We start from the raw sequence: 19,641 nt of genomic DNA on the forward strand, positions 1-19,641 counted from the left end.
GATATATGACCATTTAACTACATAGTGTAGTGTTATTGACCCTTACCATCATGGTCTTCTCTGAGAAGAGGCAGAGGTTTCTCATCCTACAAGTCTTTCTTCTTTGATTGAGTAGATGGTAAACTCTTTAGGGTGGCCTATTTAGGCTAAAGGTTCACTCTTAGGTACTTAAAATGATATTCCATTCCATTTTCCCTTATAGGATCCCAAATTAAGAATTATATACCCGTAGAGTATTTCTGTATAGTACATCAGCTCTTTGTAATTAGTTTCTTTTGGTTCAGGAATTATCTTCCTCAGTACTCAGAGATGTTGCAGACCACACATGGGATTTTCTTAGAGATATAATGAAATACCTTAGAACTTTACAGAAATCAAGGTCAATATAATTTGTCTGAAAATAAAAAATATAATTAAATGTTATTATGTGTGGGTCTGATTAAATTAAGCTGCATAAAATTGATAAGATTTGGTATTCATATTCCTATATTAATAGTCTGCAATAAATTGAAAACATACTTCTACTTTGATTTAAAAACTAAACGAAGATAGAAGTTCTTATAATACTATGGATCAGGAAAGAGATTCTTTCACTAGAGTAGTCAGGTTTCTTTATATATAACTTAATTTTAAACTGAAACTTAGGATCTAAGGGCCTTGGCATCCTACGTAATTTATAACATTGTTCTGGTTATCATGTCTGCAAAAATTTTTTCTCATTAGCTGGTCGTATTTTTGCTTATGTTGCTCTGGTTTTGATTAGAATGGAAAATATTTTATGCACATAATGTAACTTATGCCTCATTTGGTACTGAGAATCTTTCTTTTGGTTAAGCACCGATCTGGCAGTACCATATGAAGCTTAGGTAGGAAGTGGACAGAGAGGGAGGGCTGTATACAGTGAAAAGAGTGAATGATAAAAAGGAAAAGGAAAGAGTTAGAGGAAAAGTTGTAGTCATTACTGGCATTTAGAGACTTACTACAGGGCCCTCTAGATACTCCATTAATTCATACAGTATCTTTGTGAACTGGAGTCTTACAAAGGACAATAGAAAGGAAGCTTCTTATAACTGTTACTGTCTCTGTAATTATATTTCTCAGAATAAAGGAAACAAATGTTAATTGAATTTCTGTAACATTTTTGGAAATATATTTACTTGATTAAAAACATAATTTAAAAATTATCATTAAAGGTAAATTTTCATACTTAAAATCTATCATGTTATCAGTAAAAGAGGCAACCCTAGCACATGGAAGGCATTTGAGTTTTTAGAAAATTCTGTAGTTGTTCATTTTTTTTAAGCAAGAGGTTTAATAATATTTGTTGAAAACCTTCATTATAACCATCACCACTAGGTTATGTTCAATCTTCTCAATTTTTACCCCAGTCGTTTCAAATTTTCCATATCTGAAGAATGGGGGTAGAAGGAAATTTCATATAAGGACTCAGTTTTGTTAAGCAAAGGAAGACTATGAATAGCACTTGACTTATTAGTGAGCTCATACTGTGTATGTCAGTGGGTGGTGTGAGTTTTCAGATGTTGCTTCATTCTGTGGGTCTTAGTTTCCTCATCTAGAAAGTAAAGGGCATGATATAATAGATGAGTTCTAAACTGTGTATTTAAGAGACAGTAAATATATTATTCAATTCAAATTCTGTAGTGTGGTATTCAAGGCCTTTCATAGCTAGAGATCTTTAGTTATATTTTATTTAATTTACTTTCACATATCCTACTGTAGTATTCACCATTCTCCAGACTTATAAATCCTGTCTGTTGGCTCCTAGCTAATCTCCACCCTTATTCCCATTTACAGTTAGTTCTTCCTGTATTTTCTATCATGGTCAGTGGGATCACTGTTTACCTTGTCGTCCTATGTAATAGGCACTGTGCTAAGTGTTTTACATGCATTCTTTTCTAATTCAGTCCTCATGACAACCATATGATATGTAGGCACTATTGTTATCTCCCTTCTACAGAGGAAATAGAAACCTATAGTGATGAACTCATTGCCCAACATACACAGCTAGAATGAGACAGAGCCAAATCTTTAACCCAGGAGTGTGTTTTCAAAGCCTATGCAAACCTTAACCTCTAGGTTGTATTGCTTCCTCTATATTCAGTCACCCAAGTCTTACTGATTTTACCACCTAAATAAGACTTGAGAGTCTTTCTTCATCTGCCCTTCCCCGCCATTACTTTAGATTCTTTGTCATCCTTATCTAGACTATTGTGTTAATCTCCTAGTCTAACTCAGTAGATGGTTCAGATAATTTAATAGTTTCCCCGTTACCTATAGGTTAAACTGTAAGACCCTCAACATTTATAATCCATCCCCACATTCTATTACCTGCCCACTTCCATCTTGTATTACATTATAAACCCCTTGAGTGTGGGGACTAGTATCTTTGTATTCCTTATAATATTGTGAACATAATAACTGCTCAGCCAATAGTTGTTGACTTAATGAATGAAGTAGGCAGGCTCTTGGCTTGGCAATTAAGTATACTTTTCTAGAATTAAAATGAATTACTCTGTGTAGTAGGAATAAGAAAATTATTTTATTTTAGTATATTAATAATTTACACATTATTATTTTATAGTAGTAATGTCATACATTCCTCCAATAATATTAATTTGAATATGATTTTAAGCTATTACATGGAGTTGTTCTGAGTTCCTGTAGAATTGTCTTTTTTTTTTTTTTTTTTCCCAGAAGGGAAGTAATAGAATTGAGACATAGCAAGAGCAGAAATACTAGGTTTTGGACATCCGTTGTGGTACAAAATAAAAAATGAGCAGTCATTGACTCCTTGTTAGAAATTTGACTCCTAGTCAAAGATTTATAAACTTTACCTTGTGTAAATAAGTCTGTAATCATAATCATTTATGATGCTCAGAATATACCAATGATTCATGAGCCACTCTAAGGGAATCGTGTAACTGGTATAAATCTGTACTTGGTTTTGTTTTAATTTGCAACTTTTCTTCTTAGAGTCTTTTTTAATCTAAAGTTTTGATGGGTTCATTGAAACATGGTAAAAATTATTGACAGTTGTAACATTTTTAACAAAAATGTTTACATCATAAGAACAAGTTTCTTAGACTTATTAGAAGGGTAAGATTTCATGACAGATGAAATATTTAAGATATGCTTCATTTAATATATCAGTAAGTTTCACTAGCTACATATTTTGTGCTAATTCATTTATTCTTTTTAAAATTGAGGTATAGTTCACATACAGTAAAATTTAGCATTTTGTAGTGTACAATTCAGTGGCTTTTAGTATATTTATAAAGTTGTCCAACTATCACCAATCTGTAATTACAGAACATTTTTTATCACCCCAAAAGAAATCCATGCTTGTTAGCAGTCACTTCCTTTTCTTCTCCACCTAGCCCCTGGCAACCACTAATCTACTTTCTGTCTCTTTGGATTTACCTATTCTGGAGATTTCATATGGATTTATACAACATGTGGGCTTTTGTGTCTGGGCTTCTTTCATTTAGCATGTTTTCAAGGTTCATACATGCTGTTCAATTTCATTCCTTTTTATAGCAGAATAATATTCCATTGTATGAATATACCACATTGTGTTCATCCATTCATCAATTGATGGACCTTTGCATTGTTTCCACTTTTTGACTATTTTGAATAATGCTGTTATGAACATTTGTGTACAAATTTTTATGTGAATATATGTTTCCCATCTCTTGGGTGTATACTTAGCAGCAGAATTGCTAAGTAATATGTAACTCTACGTTTAATCATTTGAGAAACTGCCAGTTTTCCAAAGTGGCTACATCTTACATACCCACCAGCAGTGTATGAGGAGTCATATTTCTTCACATTCTCACCAGCACTTGTTATTATTTGTCTTTTTGATTATAGCCATTCTAGTGGGTGAGAAATGAGTTCTAAGATAAGTGAGTTTCCTTGTAAATTAGATGAAGGAAGTAATTATTTTCCAGTTTACAGAAAAGTAACTAAACTTTAATTTTTCCTTCTATAAATGTTATTAAATAATTAAACCTACTATTAATTACTTACACTAGCTCTAGATACACAAAATTATGTACTCTAAAAAAACTACACATGTAAATGTTTCATAAGTGTTTCTGGTACTCTATCACCTATATAAATTTGGGAACTACTACTTTTTTTTTTTTTTTTTTTTTGCCGTACGCGGGCCTCTCACTGTTGTGGCCTCTCCCGTTGCGGAGCACAGGCTCTGGACGTGCAGGCTCAGCAGCCATGGCTCACGGGCCCAGCCGCTCCATGGCATGTGGGATCTTCCCGGACTGGGGCACGAACCCGTGTCCCCTGCATCGGCAAGCGGACTCCCAACCACTGCGCCACCAGGGAAGCCCGGGAACTACTACTTTTATATATTTAAGGCATAAGTACATAAGCTCATAGAACGTTGCTTTTTCTTTTATTGTTCATGTTGATTATGAAAGAACAATTCTCTAGTCAGTATGTTCACATTGATTCTAATAGGATTAGAAGCGTAATTTAAATAATATTTTAAGCCTTTCCTTTCAAATATGTGCAAATGGTGCATTTTAGTAGGATCACATAAGTGGGTAGTGGAAGTTTAAATGACAAAAAATGAAAACAAGCTATAATAGGAATATGTCTTGTGCTAGTTTTGATAGTGTTCACTATATTTTAAGTAGACAGATACTTATAAAGAAGTAGCACATAATGCTTTGAATCATTTTCTTCAGTTGGGCTTGCTTAGAGCCAAGAAGCTTCTTTCAAGGCAGTAGTGCACGGAGAAGGCTATTAGAATCTCTTGAATGGTTCTCAATGCTGAAAGTCATACCCGGGTTTTTTGCTGATTTTTTTTCTATATGAGCATATACAGCTAATTTGACCAATTTTTCAGATATTTCTTGAGGATGTATATAAGCATAGGGATAAGTTTTAGTATTAGAATAGGCCTTCCCTTGGGACTTCCCTGGTGGCACAGTGGTTAAGAATCCGCCTGCCAATGCAGGGGACACAGGTTCGATCCCTGGTCTGGGAAGATCCCACATGCCACGGAGCATCTAAGCCATGCGCCACAGCTACTGAGCCTGCGCTCTAGAGCCCACGAGCCACAACTACTGAGCCCGCGTGCCACAACTACTGAAGCCCACACGCCTAGAGCCCGTGCTCCACAACAAGAGAAGCCACCGCAGTGAGAAGCCCATGCACCGCAACGAAGAGTAGCCCCCACTTGCCACAACTAGGGAAAGCCTGTGTGCAGCAACAAAGACCAAACGCAGCCTAAATAAATAAATAAATAAATAAAATAAAGAATAGGCCTTCCCTTGTGAGTAGAGTAACATGATTACTCTGGTAAAGATCCTTTCTTTACCTGAGCTACTGCTTGGGAGTTGAAGTAACTGGGAGATCTCAACCTATTCTCTTTTAACATTACTTATCACCAGTATTCCTGAAGTGGTAAGAGCTGAATTGCCAGATATTCTTCTATATAATGAGTAGGAAGAGTTGTGTTTGTCGATAATCTGCATATGGTAATACATCTGTATTTTTTCCTCATCTGTTGGTAGGGATGATGTCTTGCAAACTAATATCCTAGCCCTTTGGCTCCTGTGACATGCCTGCTCAGAGTAATAGTGACGTTTCTTCATATGGGCAACCATAGTTTCTTTTAAAATAATGATTTATGGTATTATGACCCAAATGCATGTTTTAATGTTACACTGGTTGCTTAAAAGAAAAAAACATTGATACTGCAAGTATCAGGTGGCAATAATATGATATACTGGATGGTAAAGTATCAGTGCTGATGACATAGATCCCTAGGCTGAACAAAATGATTCAAAGGTGTGATCATAATTGATGATGAGAGTGACATCACAGTGGCACCATGGGTAATGCATGAGTCCTGCATTCCCTTGTTCAGTCTTATTTTGGGTCAGGAAATAAATCCTTTCTAAGTGTTGTCTTACATTTGGAGGATGTGTGCAGGCTTCAATTCTGAAGTTATATAATGTTAACAGGATAATTCATCTAGCAGATTTTTTGGGCTGTATCCTTTATTTTTCATCATTGTAACATTTTGGGGTTATAATTTCTAAACAATTGGAAAGGATATCCATCCAGAATAACCTGGAAATTCTGGGTAAATTATCTGCAAATATATTATTTTTTTCAATCAATTCAGTTAATATCTACATTCAACTTGCTGAATTTTTTTTCAACAATTCAAAATTATTTAGCATCTTTATTCTCTTCCTAATCAATACAAGGCTTTTAATATACTTTAACTACTCATTGTGCACCCCCATGTACAAATCATTATTAGAATATTAACTTTTTAAAAAAAACTAACAAACATAGACTGTAGTTTTACAATTTATCAACACCTGTGTTTACCACTGTTTCCCTGTGGGTTCACTTTTCTTCTTGCTATATTATATCTTTAATACTTCATTCAGTGAGGATCTACAAACCCCTTGTATCTTTGCATGTCTGAAATATCTTTATTCGCTAGGACTCTCGAAGGATAGTTTATCTGGGTATGAAGCTGTACATTGACAGTTTTCCTTCTTCCTTTGAAAATTTGTCTTTTCTCATCTGTTTTTATTGGTGGAGAGTCCATGATCAACCCACTTGTCATTCTTTTGTAAAAATCCATCTTTTCTCTCTAGGAGCTTCTTTCACTTTGTATTCTGCAATTTTACAATAAAGTATGTAGGGATGGGTTTATTTTTATTCATGCTGCTTGGTACTTATAGTGTCTTTTCAGTCTCAGGGCTCATCTTTCCTCGCTGAATTTTTTTTTAAAGAAGAATATCTGCATAAGTGAAATTGGTCTAGCATTTGTGTTAGGGGAGGCAATTCTTATTAAGTTTTGTTATCAGGATTATGTCAGTCTATAGAATGAGCTGATAAACTTTCTATAAGGATTATGTGTTATTTTAGGCTTTAACCTCTGAAAGTGATCTCATGTTAAATGACTCTGAGAGTATATAGATAATTGACTGTTTTTTCCAGTCTCTGGCTTCGGGTCTCTTCAGATAGTCCTCATTTTTTTGGAATGATTTTTGATAATTTATGTTCTTCTAGAAAATAGTCACATCTCTGTAGATTTTTAAATTTTAAAATTTTGTACACATTATTACATTTAAACAATTCTTTTTTTCCACATATGCAATTATGTTACTTTTTCATTTATGATGCTCCATAAGCCTCACTTTTTGATACCAAGTGTTCCTAAAAGTGTTATAATGAAGATCACTGCAGGAACAATGAGATTTTTGTCCCTCATAAAGAAATAGACATCAATTAAGAAGGATTTTTTTGAGGTGGAGGTGGGCAGTACAGTCTCGCAGGTATATTCCTTTGGGGAAATACAGCATGAACAGAAGAAAATAATCCCAAATATTAATAGTTTTCTCTGTATGATAGGATTGTGAGTGGTTTTTATTCTCTAGCATTTTCTTCTCGATTTTTGTACATTTTCTACAGAGAAGATAAGCATATAGTAGAAATAAACCTAATCTTAAATGCCATGGCAGTGTGTCTGTATGTACACATTAGTTTTTTTTGTTTCTGCCCATCACCTGCCATCCCCAGTTCCCCAACCGGTTGAGCAAAAATGAGGATGGATGGATAATAAATGTTTCTTCATGATTACCTCCTTAGCTCTCAACAGCGATTATAAAGTATTCCATTTCACAGAAATAGCCAATTACAGACATACTGAAGTGACCACTTTTTTGCTTTGGAGGGATAGTCTCTGCTTATAGAGAGCAGAGACATCACAGTGTCTTTCTTTCCTGAGCAGTAGAAGTGTAAACTGTTGATCCCTCTTTTTCCTGTGAAGGGAGCACCTTGCTTATTTCTTCTAACTTCCCCTTCCAGGAAGGGGAAGGAATGAGAGAGAGAGCAAGGTGAATGGAGTATATTTAGCAGTAACTGCAGTAATGTTCCTATCCTGGAGTTCTAGTATAATTTTTAGGAAGTCAAGGTATGTAGCCTTAAGGGTATTCTATTTGGGAATTAAGGTGCAGTGAAGTCATTTGGCATTAATTCATTTTTGGAGTTTTGAGACAGTTGACTACCTCATTGCAGAACTTTTAATCTGTAATCTGTTGTGAAGATTGATGCCCTCTCTAAAAGATCTTTCTGTAACTATTCCATTAGGACATCAGATTTAGCCAAGTATTGATGAGTTAATTCTGTTGGATTAGTTTCTATGCATACACATACACACACACTGAAATCTCATTGTTCCACGAACATTTTATTTTTAATTATTTAACCTCTTTTTATATACTATTAAGGAAAATTATGATGGAAATGCAATACTGTGAGAACACAAAGGTGTTCTCTTTTTTTTTTTTTAATCTTTAAGAGTATGTCAAAGCCTTTTGTGGTGACTTATGATTCAGAACAGTCTCTTAGAAGCAACTACTTTAATATTTTATAGTGACAAAAGGAGAGTCACAAACACAGTAGTTGTGTTGTATATTTTTTTCCTCTGTTGATTTGAGTAGGATTAAACAACCTCTAGGGCAAACCATCTATTTAGCAAAAAGTAAGGAGGTTAAAGTAAGATGAGGGAGAAACAAGGAAAATAGGACAAAAGAAAAACCCAAGATTGGAAAGATTCAATGAAGAAATCTTACTCAAGGACATGAAGGGGTTTTCTTCCTCACTACTCCCAAAGATTATGGCCAAAATTCTTACTTTGATTATTCATTATCAGGCAAATGAAAGTGGAATCAACAGATGGTTGGCAAATTGATACATTCTGCCTTGCACGCACAGTCAGGGCCTTATAAGTAGGCAATTGCATGTTATAAATTATAAGTATATAAGCATAAGTATAGGTGTACATTACAGGTTTCTTACGGGAAGGCAACCCAGCCTTGCTTGAATATTACCTGGTGCTCTCCTATGTTTATAGGATATGAGTGGAGCCAACAGTTGACTGATGAATTGAAAATCCTAGTTAAAGTAGAGAATTACCAATTGATATCTATCTAGATATCTCCTATAAGCATTTTGTTTTTAATTTAAAGCATATATTATACATTAATTTAAAATCTTTTGAAGTAAAGTCCAGCTTTTCTCATTGAGTATATGGGTCTCCTGACTGGAGACTGCTGTCATCTTTCTTCCATATATAACCTAGAATGCCTATCTACTATTTCCAATTCCAAGTTCCATAAAGTAGAATAAGAACTTAGACATCTCCATATCAAACTTGTATGGAATCCCACTTAATTTTTTATTTTTATAATTTCTCTTTTTGTAATTTTTAGAGACTTACCTCTCCAAAGATTTCAAAGTTTTCTCAAAACATTTATGTTAGTTTTCATAGAAACACCTTTTTTTGTATTCACATTTCACAATATTTAATTAAATATCATGTAATCACAACTGTCATAAAACGGATAAGAATGAACACAGCATAATATTTTAAGTTGGGAAAACAGAATGTGACAGTATATTGCTAATGGAATAGTCTATTTGACTCAAGCATTTAGCTTGTTGTGGGCAACTGTGTGTTTTAAAGAAGAAATGTAGAGCTAACCGATAAATACAGTGGAGAGCATCCCATTTGGGAAGTGTCTTCTGTGTATGATTTTTTTTTGTGTGTGTGTGTGTGTGTGTGTGTGTGTGTGTGTATTTTGGCTACACACTGAGTGGCATATGGGATCTTAGTTCCCTGACCAGGGATTGAACCCACGTCCCCTGCATTGGAAGTGCACAGTCTTAACCACTGGACCACCAGGGAAGTCCTATATTCTTCTGTAGGGACAGTTAGCTGTGATAGGTCCATATGGTTAAGACCTTTAACAACAATCTTTGATGAGGAGAGTTGTTAAGGAGCTAAATAAACACGTGTTAAGAAGAGAAGAGAGCAGCAGGCAGTCTGATTTCAGAGTTCATACTTAACTGCTGTCCTGTCTACAGCGTCCCCTTCTGTCCACGATACATCAAGTAGACAAGAAAGAAATGATGCATAGAAAATAATGTAATAATTTTGATTTATTCTCTATGTTAAATGAACTAAAAAAAGAGTTTTCCATCTTTTCAAATATCTCTGGAAGAATCACTAAAACTGATCTTCTCTTAGGATAGCAGTATATTACCGAACAGAAATTATGCAAACCACTTATGCAGACAAAATCCAAATAGAATTATGAATCAATAACAACATTTTTTAAAAACCCACTTGGTTGATAATTGTTATTTGGGAGGAATATTTTGCTTATTTTAGATTAGGTATCAGAGTCTTCTTCCTTGTGGGGGTGGTTTAGCCCAGGCTTTGTTTAGCCTGTCCAGTTCCTGAAGAGAAGGGAGGATAACTACCTTTTACCCAGAGGCAAGAGTTTAGCTCTGGAGTCAAACTAACAAGTAATGTCCAGCCCACACATTTTTATTTTACTTAGTAGCTGTGAGACTATGGGCAAGTTGTGTAACCTTTCTTGTTACATCTTATAAAATAGGAATTAGTATTTGTCACACAGTTTCTGTGAGGATTAAATAAATTAATTCATGTGAAGTTCTTTGAACAATACCTGATATAAAGAAGTGCTCAATAAATGATAGCTGCTATTATCCTTATCATCACTGAAAAAGGAGAATAATGAGGTTATTGTTGAAAATGTGCCCAGAGAGATGACCTTCAGATATGCAATATTGGCGATTAAGTACAGAAATAAACAAGAAGTAGGAGAACCAGGGAAGGCATGAGGGAAGAATTAAGGTGTTATCTAGGATAGTTGTCATAGTTTGGGGCTCTACCTCTTGTTTGTTAAAAGATAAATACTGTATCAAAGTAGAAATGAAAAATAAGCTGAAAAGAAATAATAAAAATGACAAGAAAAATTAATAGGTTAGAGAATAGGAATGTAGTGGGATAAATGTGAGAATGACCATTAAACATTTTTTCCAGCTTTATTGAGGTATAATTGAGAAAAATTGTATATATTAATGGTATACCAAGTGATGTTTTGATATATATGTTGTGAAATGATTACCACAATCAAGCTAATTAACATATCCATTACCTCACATGGTTATAATTGTGTGTTTGTGTGCGCACACGTGTGCGTGTACATGCGTGTGGTGAAAACATTTGAGATTTACTCTCAACAAATTTCAAATACACAGTATAGTATTATTAGCTATAGTCACCATGCTATACATTAGATTTCCAGAACTTATTCATCCTGCCTAACTGAAACTTTGTACCCTTTGACCAACATTCCCTCATTCCCCAGCCCCTGGGCAGGGTACTTTTTGAAAAATCCCAATAAATACAGAAACCTGTAGCCAATCTAATTGAGAAAGAAAAGAAGAGGGAAATGGTTTTTAAAACAGAAAAGGAATGGCATAATTTGGGAAGAGATCTTAAAAATTATGAGACTGAAGAGTTTCATAGTAATATATTTGGAAATCCTGATGAAATCTAAAATTTCCTAGCAAATATAAATTATAAAAATCGACTAGAGAAGTAAAAGAATCTGATGGTGTCACACCTCTGTTTGAAATTCCCTTAAATAGTTTCCCATTGTTCTCAAGATAAAGATACAAACGTTCAACTTGCCTTCATGTCCTGTGTGATGTGACCTCTCCCTGCTTCTCCGCCCTTGCCCTTACTCTTTGGCTCAGGGACTCTAGCCATACTGATTTCCTTTCTGTTTATCTACCAAACCCTGTCCTCCTTCACACAGGACCTTTTCACATCCTGTTTGTTTTACCTGGAATGCTGCCGTTACCCTTGTTTTGAACAGTTAATTTCTGTTTTTCTTTAGGTTTCAACTCAAAATTTCACATCCGTGGGGAAACTGTCCCTTAATCTTCACAGACTAGGTTTGTGTCCCCAAGCCATATGTTCTCATGGTTCCCTATATCTTTTCTTCATACTTAACACTGTTAACCATGATTTCTGATTATTTATATCTCTTTCCCCCCAACTAGACCATATTCTCTTTCAGGGCAGCTTTGAAGGCTCTTTTGCACACATTGGAACTTCAGTGCCTAGCCCATAGATGGGTACTCAATAGATCATTGCCAAATGAATAAATACCTGCATAGTCAAATAACTTTTCCATTTCTTCTTTACTTATGAGAATTACAAACCCATTCTCTCAAAACAAAACAGATGAAAAATCTAAATGGTTTTATGGACACATTCTTCCAAGCTATCTAGGAAATAATTTTCTATATTAAACTGTTTCACAGTATACATGTATACATATGGAAAGCTATATAGTCCATTTTGTCCCAATATCAAATTTGACAGAGTACCAAAAGGTAGTATTATAGACCTAATTCAGTCATGGAAAAAGCCAATATAAAGTTCTAGCAAATCAGATTCAACAGGATATTAAAAAAACAATATGTGATAATCAGATAGAATTTATCCACTGAATAAAAAAATGGTGAGTGAATATGAGGTCAAATATGAAAAACCACATGGTTGTCTTAACCAATGCCAGAAAAAAGTTTGATAAAACTCAATAGTCCTTCTTTATTAAGTTAATAGGATGAAGACTACTTTAGTTGGGGGAAAAAATATCCAAATTAATAGCCAATATCATGCTATATGATGAAATGCTAGAGACATTCCTGTGAAAATAGAATAAGACACATACTCACTAATACCACCATTAGTTAACCTTTTTTTTGTTATTTTGCCAAGATCTAGACAATGTAATAAAACATAACAGAAGTAAAAGCAGGACTTAAGGATACAGCAACCATTATAGGCATACCTCATTGTATTGCACTTTGCTTTATTGCACTTCACAGATATTGCAGTTTTTACAAATTAAAGGTTAGTGGCAACTCTTCGTTGTCAGATGATGCCTAGCATTTTTAGCAATAAAGTATTTTTAAATTAAGGTATATGTACATTTTTTAAAGACATAATGCTGTTGCACTTAATAGACTACAGTATAGTGTAAACCTACTTTTATATGCACTGGGAAATTAAAAAAAATTGTGACTCAGTTTATTGAGATTTTTACTTTATTGCAGTGGTCTGTAACCAAACTGCAATATCTCTGAGTTATGTTTGTATTTGCACAGGGTGGTTATACCTAGAAATCAAAGAAACCAAAGAGAAAATGAAAACTTATTAGAATTAATAGATATGAATTAATATGAATGTTAACATTGGATAAAAGGTAAGGTTAGTGACTTTTCTATAACATAATAAATTAGATAATGTAGTAGAAAAATTCTCCATTTACTATAACATCAAGGAACACCTTAATGAAAAAAAAACAAGGCAAATAAATGAGGAGAATTATAAAATTCTAGTGAAAGCAGTCAAAGAAAATTAATGGAAATCATACCATGATCATGAATGGGGTAACAGAATAAAGATGTGAGTGCTTTCAGAATTGGTTAAAACCCCAAAATACTTCTTTTGAAATTTGACCAGAAAATTTGTTTACCTGGAAAAATAAGCAAATGATAAAGACAGAATTTTCAATGAATAATAATTAGAAGAAAATAGCATTGCCAAATACATATGTTTTATAAAACAATAATTTAAACAGTATAATACTAAAGAATAGACAAACACAACTGAATAAGCCTAGAAACAGATTTCATTGTATGTAAGAAATTCATGCTTTAAAAAAGAAACTTAAAAATCAGGCAGTTAGCTTCGTAAAACAGAATATATATGAAAGGCGAATAAGCATATGAAAAGCTGAACAATATCATTAATCATCAGGTGAATGCAGATTAAAACTACAATAAGATACTACCTCCATACACTCATTAGAATGGCTAATTTAAAGAGCCTGTTAATGCCAAGTGATGCCAAGGATGTAGAACTCTTCATAAATTATGGTGGAAATGTAAAATGTTACAACTGCTTTGGAAAACTGTTCAGTAGTTTCTTTTAAAAAGTCAGACATACACCTAACAATACAGTCCATCCATTCCTAGTTATTTACCCAAGAGAAATGAAAATATATGCTTACTCAAAGACTGGTCCACAAATATGCATATGAGCTTTACCCACATCAGCCCCTATTACTAAGATATGTTTTTTGCTCACAACACTTCTGATACCAAATGTGGGTTTTCCACATCAAGCAATTCTCTAATTCTCTGTGGACACCAGATGAGTATCTTACAGTTTAATTCAATTCTGACACTAACTATCTAAAGTTAGCGCATACCCCCAGGTTAAGGGTTCAGTCTCACAAAACTGCCCCCTACTTCAGATGCCACATGTAGTGGGTCCCCAGGTTACCCACACATCTGTCCAACTTGGCTACAAATTGGGGGTTCTTGACCCCCTCCTCAGGTTAGATAATTTGCTATATAATGGCTTACAAGCTCAGGGAAACACTTTACTATTACTGGTTTATTATAAAGGCTATTTTAATCAATACAAATGAACAGCCGGATGAAGAGGTACATATGGCAAAATCTGGAAAAGACCCAAGTGTAGGAGCTTCTGACCCCAGGGAGTTTGGGTTCCTTACCAACCCAGAAACTCTCCAGACCCTGTCATTTAGGGGTTTTGTGAAGGTTCCATTTTGTAAGCATGACTGATTATATCATTGGCTGTTGGTGACTGCACTCAGTCTCTAGCCCCTAGAGGTAAGGGGTGGGGCTGAAAGTTCCAACTCTCTAGTCACATGGTTGGTTCCTCTGACAACCAGCCCCCATCCTATAGCTGCCAAGGAACCCATGACAGTCATCTCATTAACATAAACTCAAGTGTGGTTGAAAGGGGCTTATTATGACTAACAAAAGATGGGCCTCTCACCCTTGTCAGTCAGGAAATTCCAAGGGTTTTAGGAGCTCTCTGCAGAATCAGGAGTTATACACACACACACACACACACACACACACACACACACACACAAATGTCCGTATATTTTTTAAAATTGAGATATAATTGACATATAACATTGTATTAGTTTCAGGTGTACAACATAATGCTTTGTTATTTGTATATATTGTAAAATGATCACAGTACGTCTAATTAATATCTATCACCACACATAGTTATAGAATTTTTTTTTCTTTTGATTAGAACTTGTAAAATTTACTCTTTTAGTAATACAGTATTTTATGACTGGAAGTTTGTGTTTTTGACCCCCTTCTCCCATTTTGCCCACCGCTACCCCCCATCTCTGGCAATCACCAGTCTGTTCTCAGTATCTGTGAGCTCGATGTTTGGTTTTGTTTATATTCCACATATACGTGAGATCATACAGTATTTGTCTTTCTCTGTCTGACTTATTTTACTTAACATAATGCCCTCAAAGTCCATTCCTATTGTCACAAGTGGCAAGGTTCCCTTCTTTTTTATGGCTGAATAATATTCCATTGTGTGTATACATACATATATATATATATATATATATATATATATATATATGTATACGCACACACAAACATACACACACACTTAGGTTGCTTCCATGTCTTGAAAATATATATTTCTTATACCACAGTATCACAGCCCCAAACTGAAAACAACCCAAATGTCCATCAACAGGTAAATGGATTACAAAATGTGGTCTGTCTCTATAGGGGATATACCACTACTCAGTAATAAAAGGAAGTGATCCACTGATAACATGCAACAGTATAAATCTCAAAATCATTATGTTGAATGAAAGATGGAAGACATTAAAGACTTAATATGATAAGATTCCATTTATGTAAAATTCTAAGAACTGCAGAACTAATCTATAATGAAAGAGAGAGTAGATCAGTGCTTGCCTGGGAGCTGAAAAGGAATGTGAGAAATCTTTTGGGGGTCAAGGAAATGATCTGTATCCTGATTGTGGCAGTAGTTTCATAGGTATATACATCTGTCAAAACTCTGAATTGTACACTTTAAATGGATGCAGTTTATTATGTATCTGTGTTTGTATTGTACATATATGTTATACTATATGTATGTTTATTTATATGTTTCTCTCATTTACTACATTCAGTTTTTCAGAAAATCTTGTTGGCTGTACTTTCAGAAAGTATCCAGAACTCAATGACTTCTTGTTATTTCCACTGCCACACTACTAGTCTAAGCTATCATGATCTTTTGTTTAGATAGTTGTTCTAGACTTTTAACTAGTCCTGCGATGCTGCACCTGGCTTCAGTTTCTCAGGTTCTAGAGTCATCCTGTTAAGTCAGAGGTCAGATCACGTCACTATCCTGCTTAATACCTTGTATGATGTACATCTTATTTAGAGTAAGTCTATCCTACTAGAGTCCTTACAATGGCCTCTAAGAACTTACATGATCTGGCTTCCTAATACCTCTCTGACCTCATCTCCTGCTGTTCTCTGCCTCATGCATTCCAACTGCATTACCTTCCTTGCCTTTCCTTGAACATTCTGGGCATGCCCTTACTTCAGGGTCTTTCACCTTGCTGTTACCTTCCCTGCGATATTCCCTCCCCCCCCCCCCCCCATCTACATGGCTTATCTCCTTATCTCCTTCACATCTTTACTTACATGTTACATTCCCTGGCTACTGTTTTTAAGTCACTGCCAGCTTTGAACCTCCTCCACATCTCCCTTTCCTGCCTTATTTTCTCCATAGCACTTACTACTGCTAACATACTATGTTTTACTTACTACCTATTTCTTTTGTTTATTGTCTTTCTCTATCTCCTCTCTCGTAGGTAAGTTCAATGAGGGCAGAGAATTTTGTACATCCTCCCACCCCAGGTATTTTCACATGGTAGGTGCTCAGTATATATTTGTGGAATGAATGAAATGCTTTCAGTTGTTCTCCATGTAAATCAAGCTGAAAATCAAACTCACTGAATAGATGAAGACAGGGATAAGCTTCTGAAACAGGTTATTGTAATACTTCTGTTCTTTGCATTGTCCAGTAGATATTCTTCATCTAAAATATGGAACTTAAAGAAATTGATAAATTAGGGAATTCATTTGATATGTAGTACTTTCTGTTTCCTTGTTTGTAAAAGGAGGTAGATAGACTGAATGATCCCTAGATTTACTTTTTCTTTTCAAAGTCTGTGACCCTTTTAACTGGAACTCTTGTGGTTTCGGGATGCTGAGAAACTCTTTTGATTCTCTTTATAGATAGGGATATGAGTACCTTTATTTACCTCAGTCCTTATTCCTTTTTAAAAATCCCTGTAGCTCTGGAACCCAGAGTTTGGCAAGGAAGAGGTTAACACTAGAAAAAGGGTGGCAATTCATGGGACCAGAGTTCATCTTAACAGCTGGTTTGGGAGGGGAAAAAAACAGTTTCAAATTACTAAGAATGGCCAGAATGTAATCTGAGTAGGAATCTGGACATACATTTCTTTTGTCCACTAATTGAGGTATTTAATGGGGGTTATGCCCCAGAAATTGGTTTCAAGTTATGAATGTAAGTCAGGAGAGAAAGTAGAATTTGATATACTATATTTTATAGATAACAATGGCTTTGTCCTATAAACAGGTGGATTAAAAATTTTTTAATGGCATTTGAAAAAAAGATGAAGAATATGCAACTCTTATTCCTTTGGGCCGTATCTTAAAAAGAAAATTGTGGTTAAAAGAAAGTGTTCTTTTACTGAAAAGTGAGTAAAAGAAAAAATATGGTAAGATGTTTTCATTATTTAAAAATGCAGTTCTTTTTATGGTTTTAAATTTCAAGATAGTATTGAAAGTTGGTTTACAACTGTTAGGTTTTACCTTCTCTTGCTTTTTTTTTTAACATCTTTATTGGAGTATAATTGCTTTACAATGGTGTGTTAGTTTCTGCTTTATAACAAAGTGAATCAGCTATACATATACATATATCTCCATATCTCCTCCTCTTGCGTCTCTCTTCCACGCTCCCTATCCCACCTCTCTAGGTGGACACAAAGCACTGAGCTGATCACCGAGCTATGTGGCTGCTTCCCCCTACCTATCTGTTTTACCTTTGGTAGTGTATATATGTCCATGCCACTCTCTCACTTCATCCCAGCTTACCCTTCCCCCTCCCCATGTCCTCAAGTCCATTCTGTACATCTGCATCTTTATTTCTGTCCTGCCCCTAGGTCCTTCAGAACCTTTTTTTTTTTTTTTTTAGATTCCATATATATGTGTTAGCATATGGTATTTGTTTTTCTCTTTCTGAGTTACTTCACTCTGTATGACACACTCGAGGTCCATCCACCTCACTACAAATAACTCAATTTCATTTCTTTTTATGGTTGAGTAATATTCCATTGTATATATGTGCCACATCTTCTTTATCTGTTCATCTGTTGATGGACACTTAGGTTGCTTCCAAGTCCTGGCTATTGTAAATAGAGCTGCAGTGAACATTTTGGTACATGACTCTTTTTGAATTATGGTTTTCTCAGGGTATATGCCCAGTAGTGGGATTGCTGGGTCATATGGTAGTTCTATTTTAAGTTTTTTAAGGAACCTCCATACTGTTCTCCATGGTGGCTGTATCAATTTACATTCCCACCAACAGTGCAAGAGTGTTCCCTTTTCTCCACACCCTCTCCAGCATTTACTGTTTGTAGATATTCTGATGATGCCCATTCTAACTGGTGTGAGGTGATACCTCATTGTAGTTTTGATTTGCGTTTTTCTAATAATCAGTGATGTTGAGCATCCTTTCATGTGTTTGTTGGCAGTCTGTATATCTTCTGTGGAGAAATGTCTATTTAGGTCTTCTGCCCATTTTTGGATTGGATTGTTTGTTTTTTGAATATTGAGCTGCATGAGCTGCTTGTAAATTTTGGAGATTAAATCCTTTGTCAGTTGCTTCACTTGCAAATATTTTCTCCCATTCTGAGGGTTGCCTTTTCATCTTGTTTATGGCTTCCTTTGCTGTGCAAAAGCTTTTAAGTTCATTAAGTCCCATTTGTTTATTTTTGTTTTTATTTCCATTTCTCTAGGAGGTGGGTCAAAAAGGATCTTGCTGTGATTTATGTCATAGAGTGTTCTGGCTATATTTTCCTCTAAGTTTTGTAGTGTCTGGCCTTACATTTAGCTCTTTAATCCATTTTGAGTTTATTTTTGTGTATGGTGTCAAGGAGCGTTCTAATTTCATTCTTTTACATGCAGCTGTCCAGTTTTCCCAGCACCACTTATTGAAAAGGCTGTCTTTGCTCCATTTTATATTCTTGCCTCTGTTATCAAAATTAAGGTGACCATTTGTGCATGGGTTTATCTCTCGGCTTTCTATCCTGTTCCATTAATCTATATTTCTGTTTTTGTGCCAGTACCATACTGTCTTGATTACTGCAGCTTTGTACTACAGTCTGAAGTCAGGGAGCCTGATTCCTCCAGCTCCGTTTTTCTTTCTCAAGATTTCTTTGGCTATTCAGGGTCTTTTGTGTTTCCATACAAACTGTGAAATTTTTTGTTCTAGTTCTGTGAAAAATGCCAGTGGTAGTTTGATAGGAATTGCATTGAATCTGTAGATCGCTTTGGGTAGTATACTCATTTTCACAATATTGATTCTTCCAATCCAGGAACATGGTATATCTCTCCATCTATTTGTATCATCTTTAATTTCTTTCATCAGTGTCTTATAGTTTTCTGCATACAGGTCTTTTGTCTTCTTAGGTAGGTTTATTCCTAGATATTTTATTCTTTTTGTTGCAGTGGTAAATGAGAGTGTTTCCTTAATTTCTCTTTCAGATTTTTCATCATTAG

The 19,641-nt window shown here is 35.0% G+C and overlaps 1 protein-coding gene across 3 annotated transcripts in view; it reads left to right on the forward strand.

Moving 5' to 3' along the window:
• The window catches only part of MAGI3 (membrane associated guanylate kinase, WW and PDZ domain containing 3), a 279,275-nt gene that overhangs the window by 65,069 nt on the left and 194,565 nt on the right, over positions 1-19,641 (forward strand). The gene's annotated exons all lie outside the window — the stretch shown is intronic.

This window comes from Mesoplodon mirus, assembly GCF_964341445.2.
Source record: "Mesoplodon mirus genome assembly, chromosome: 3".
Classification (NCBI taxonomy): domain Eukaryota; kingdom Metazoa; phylum Chordata; class Mammalia; order Artiodactyla; family Ziphiidae; genus Mesoplodon; species Mesoplodon mirus.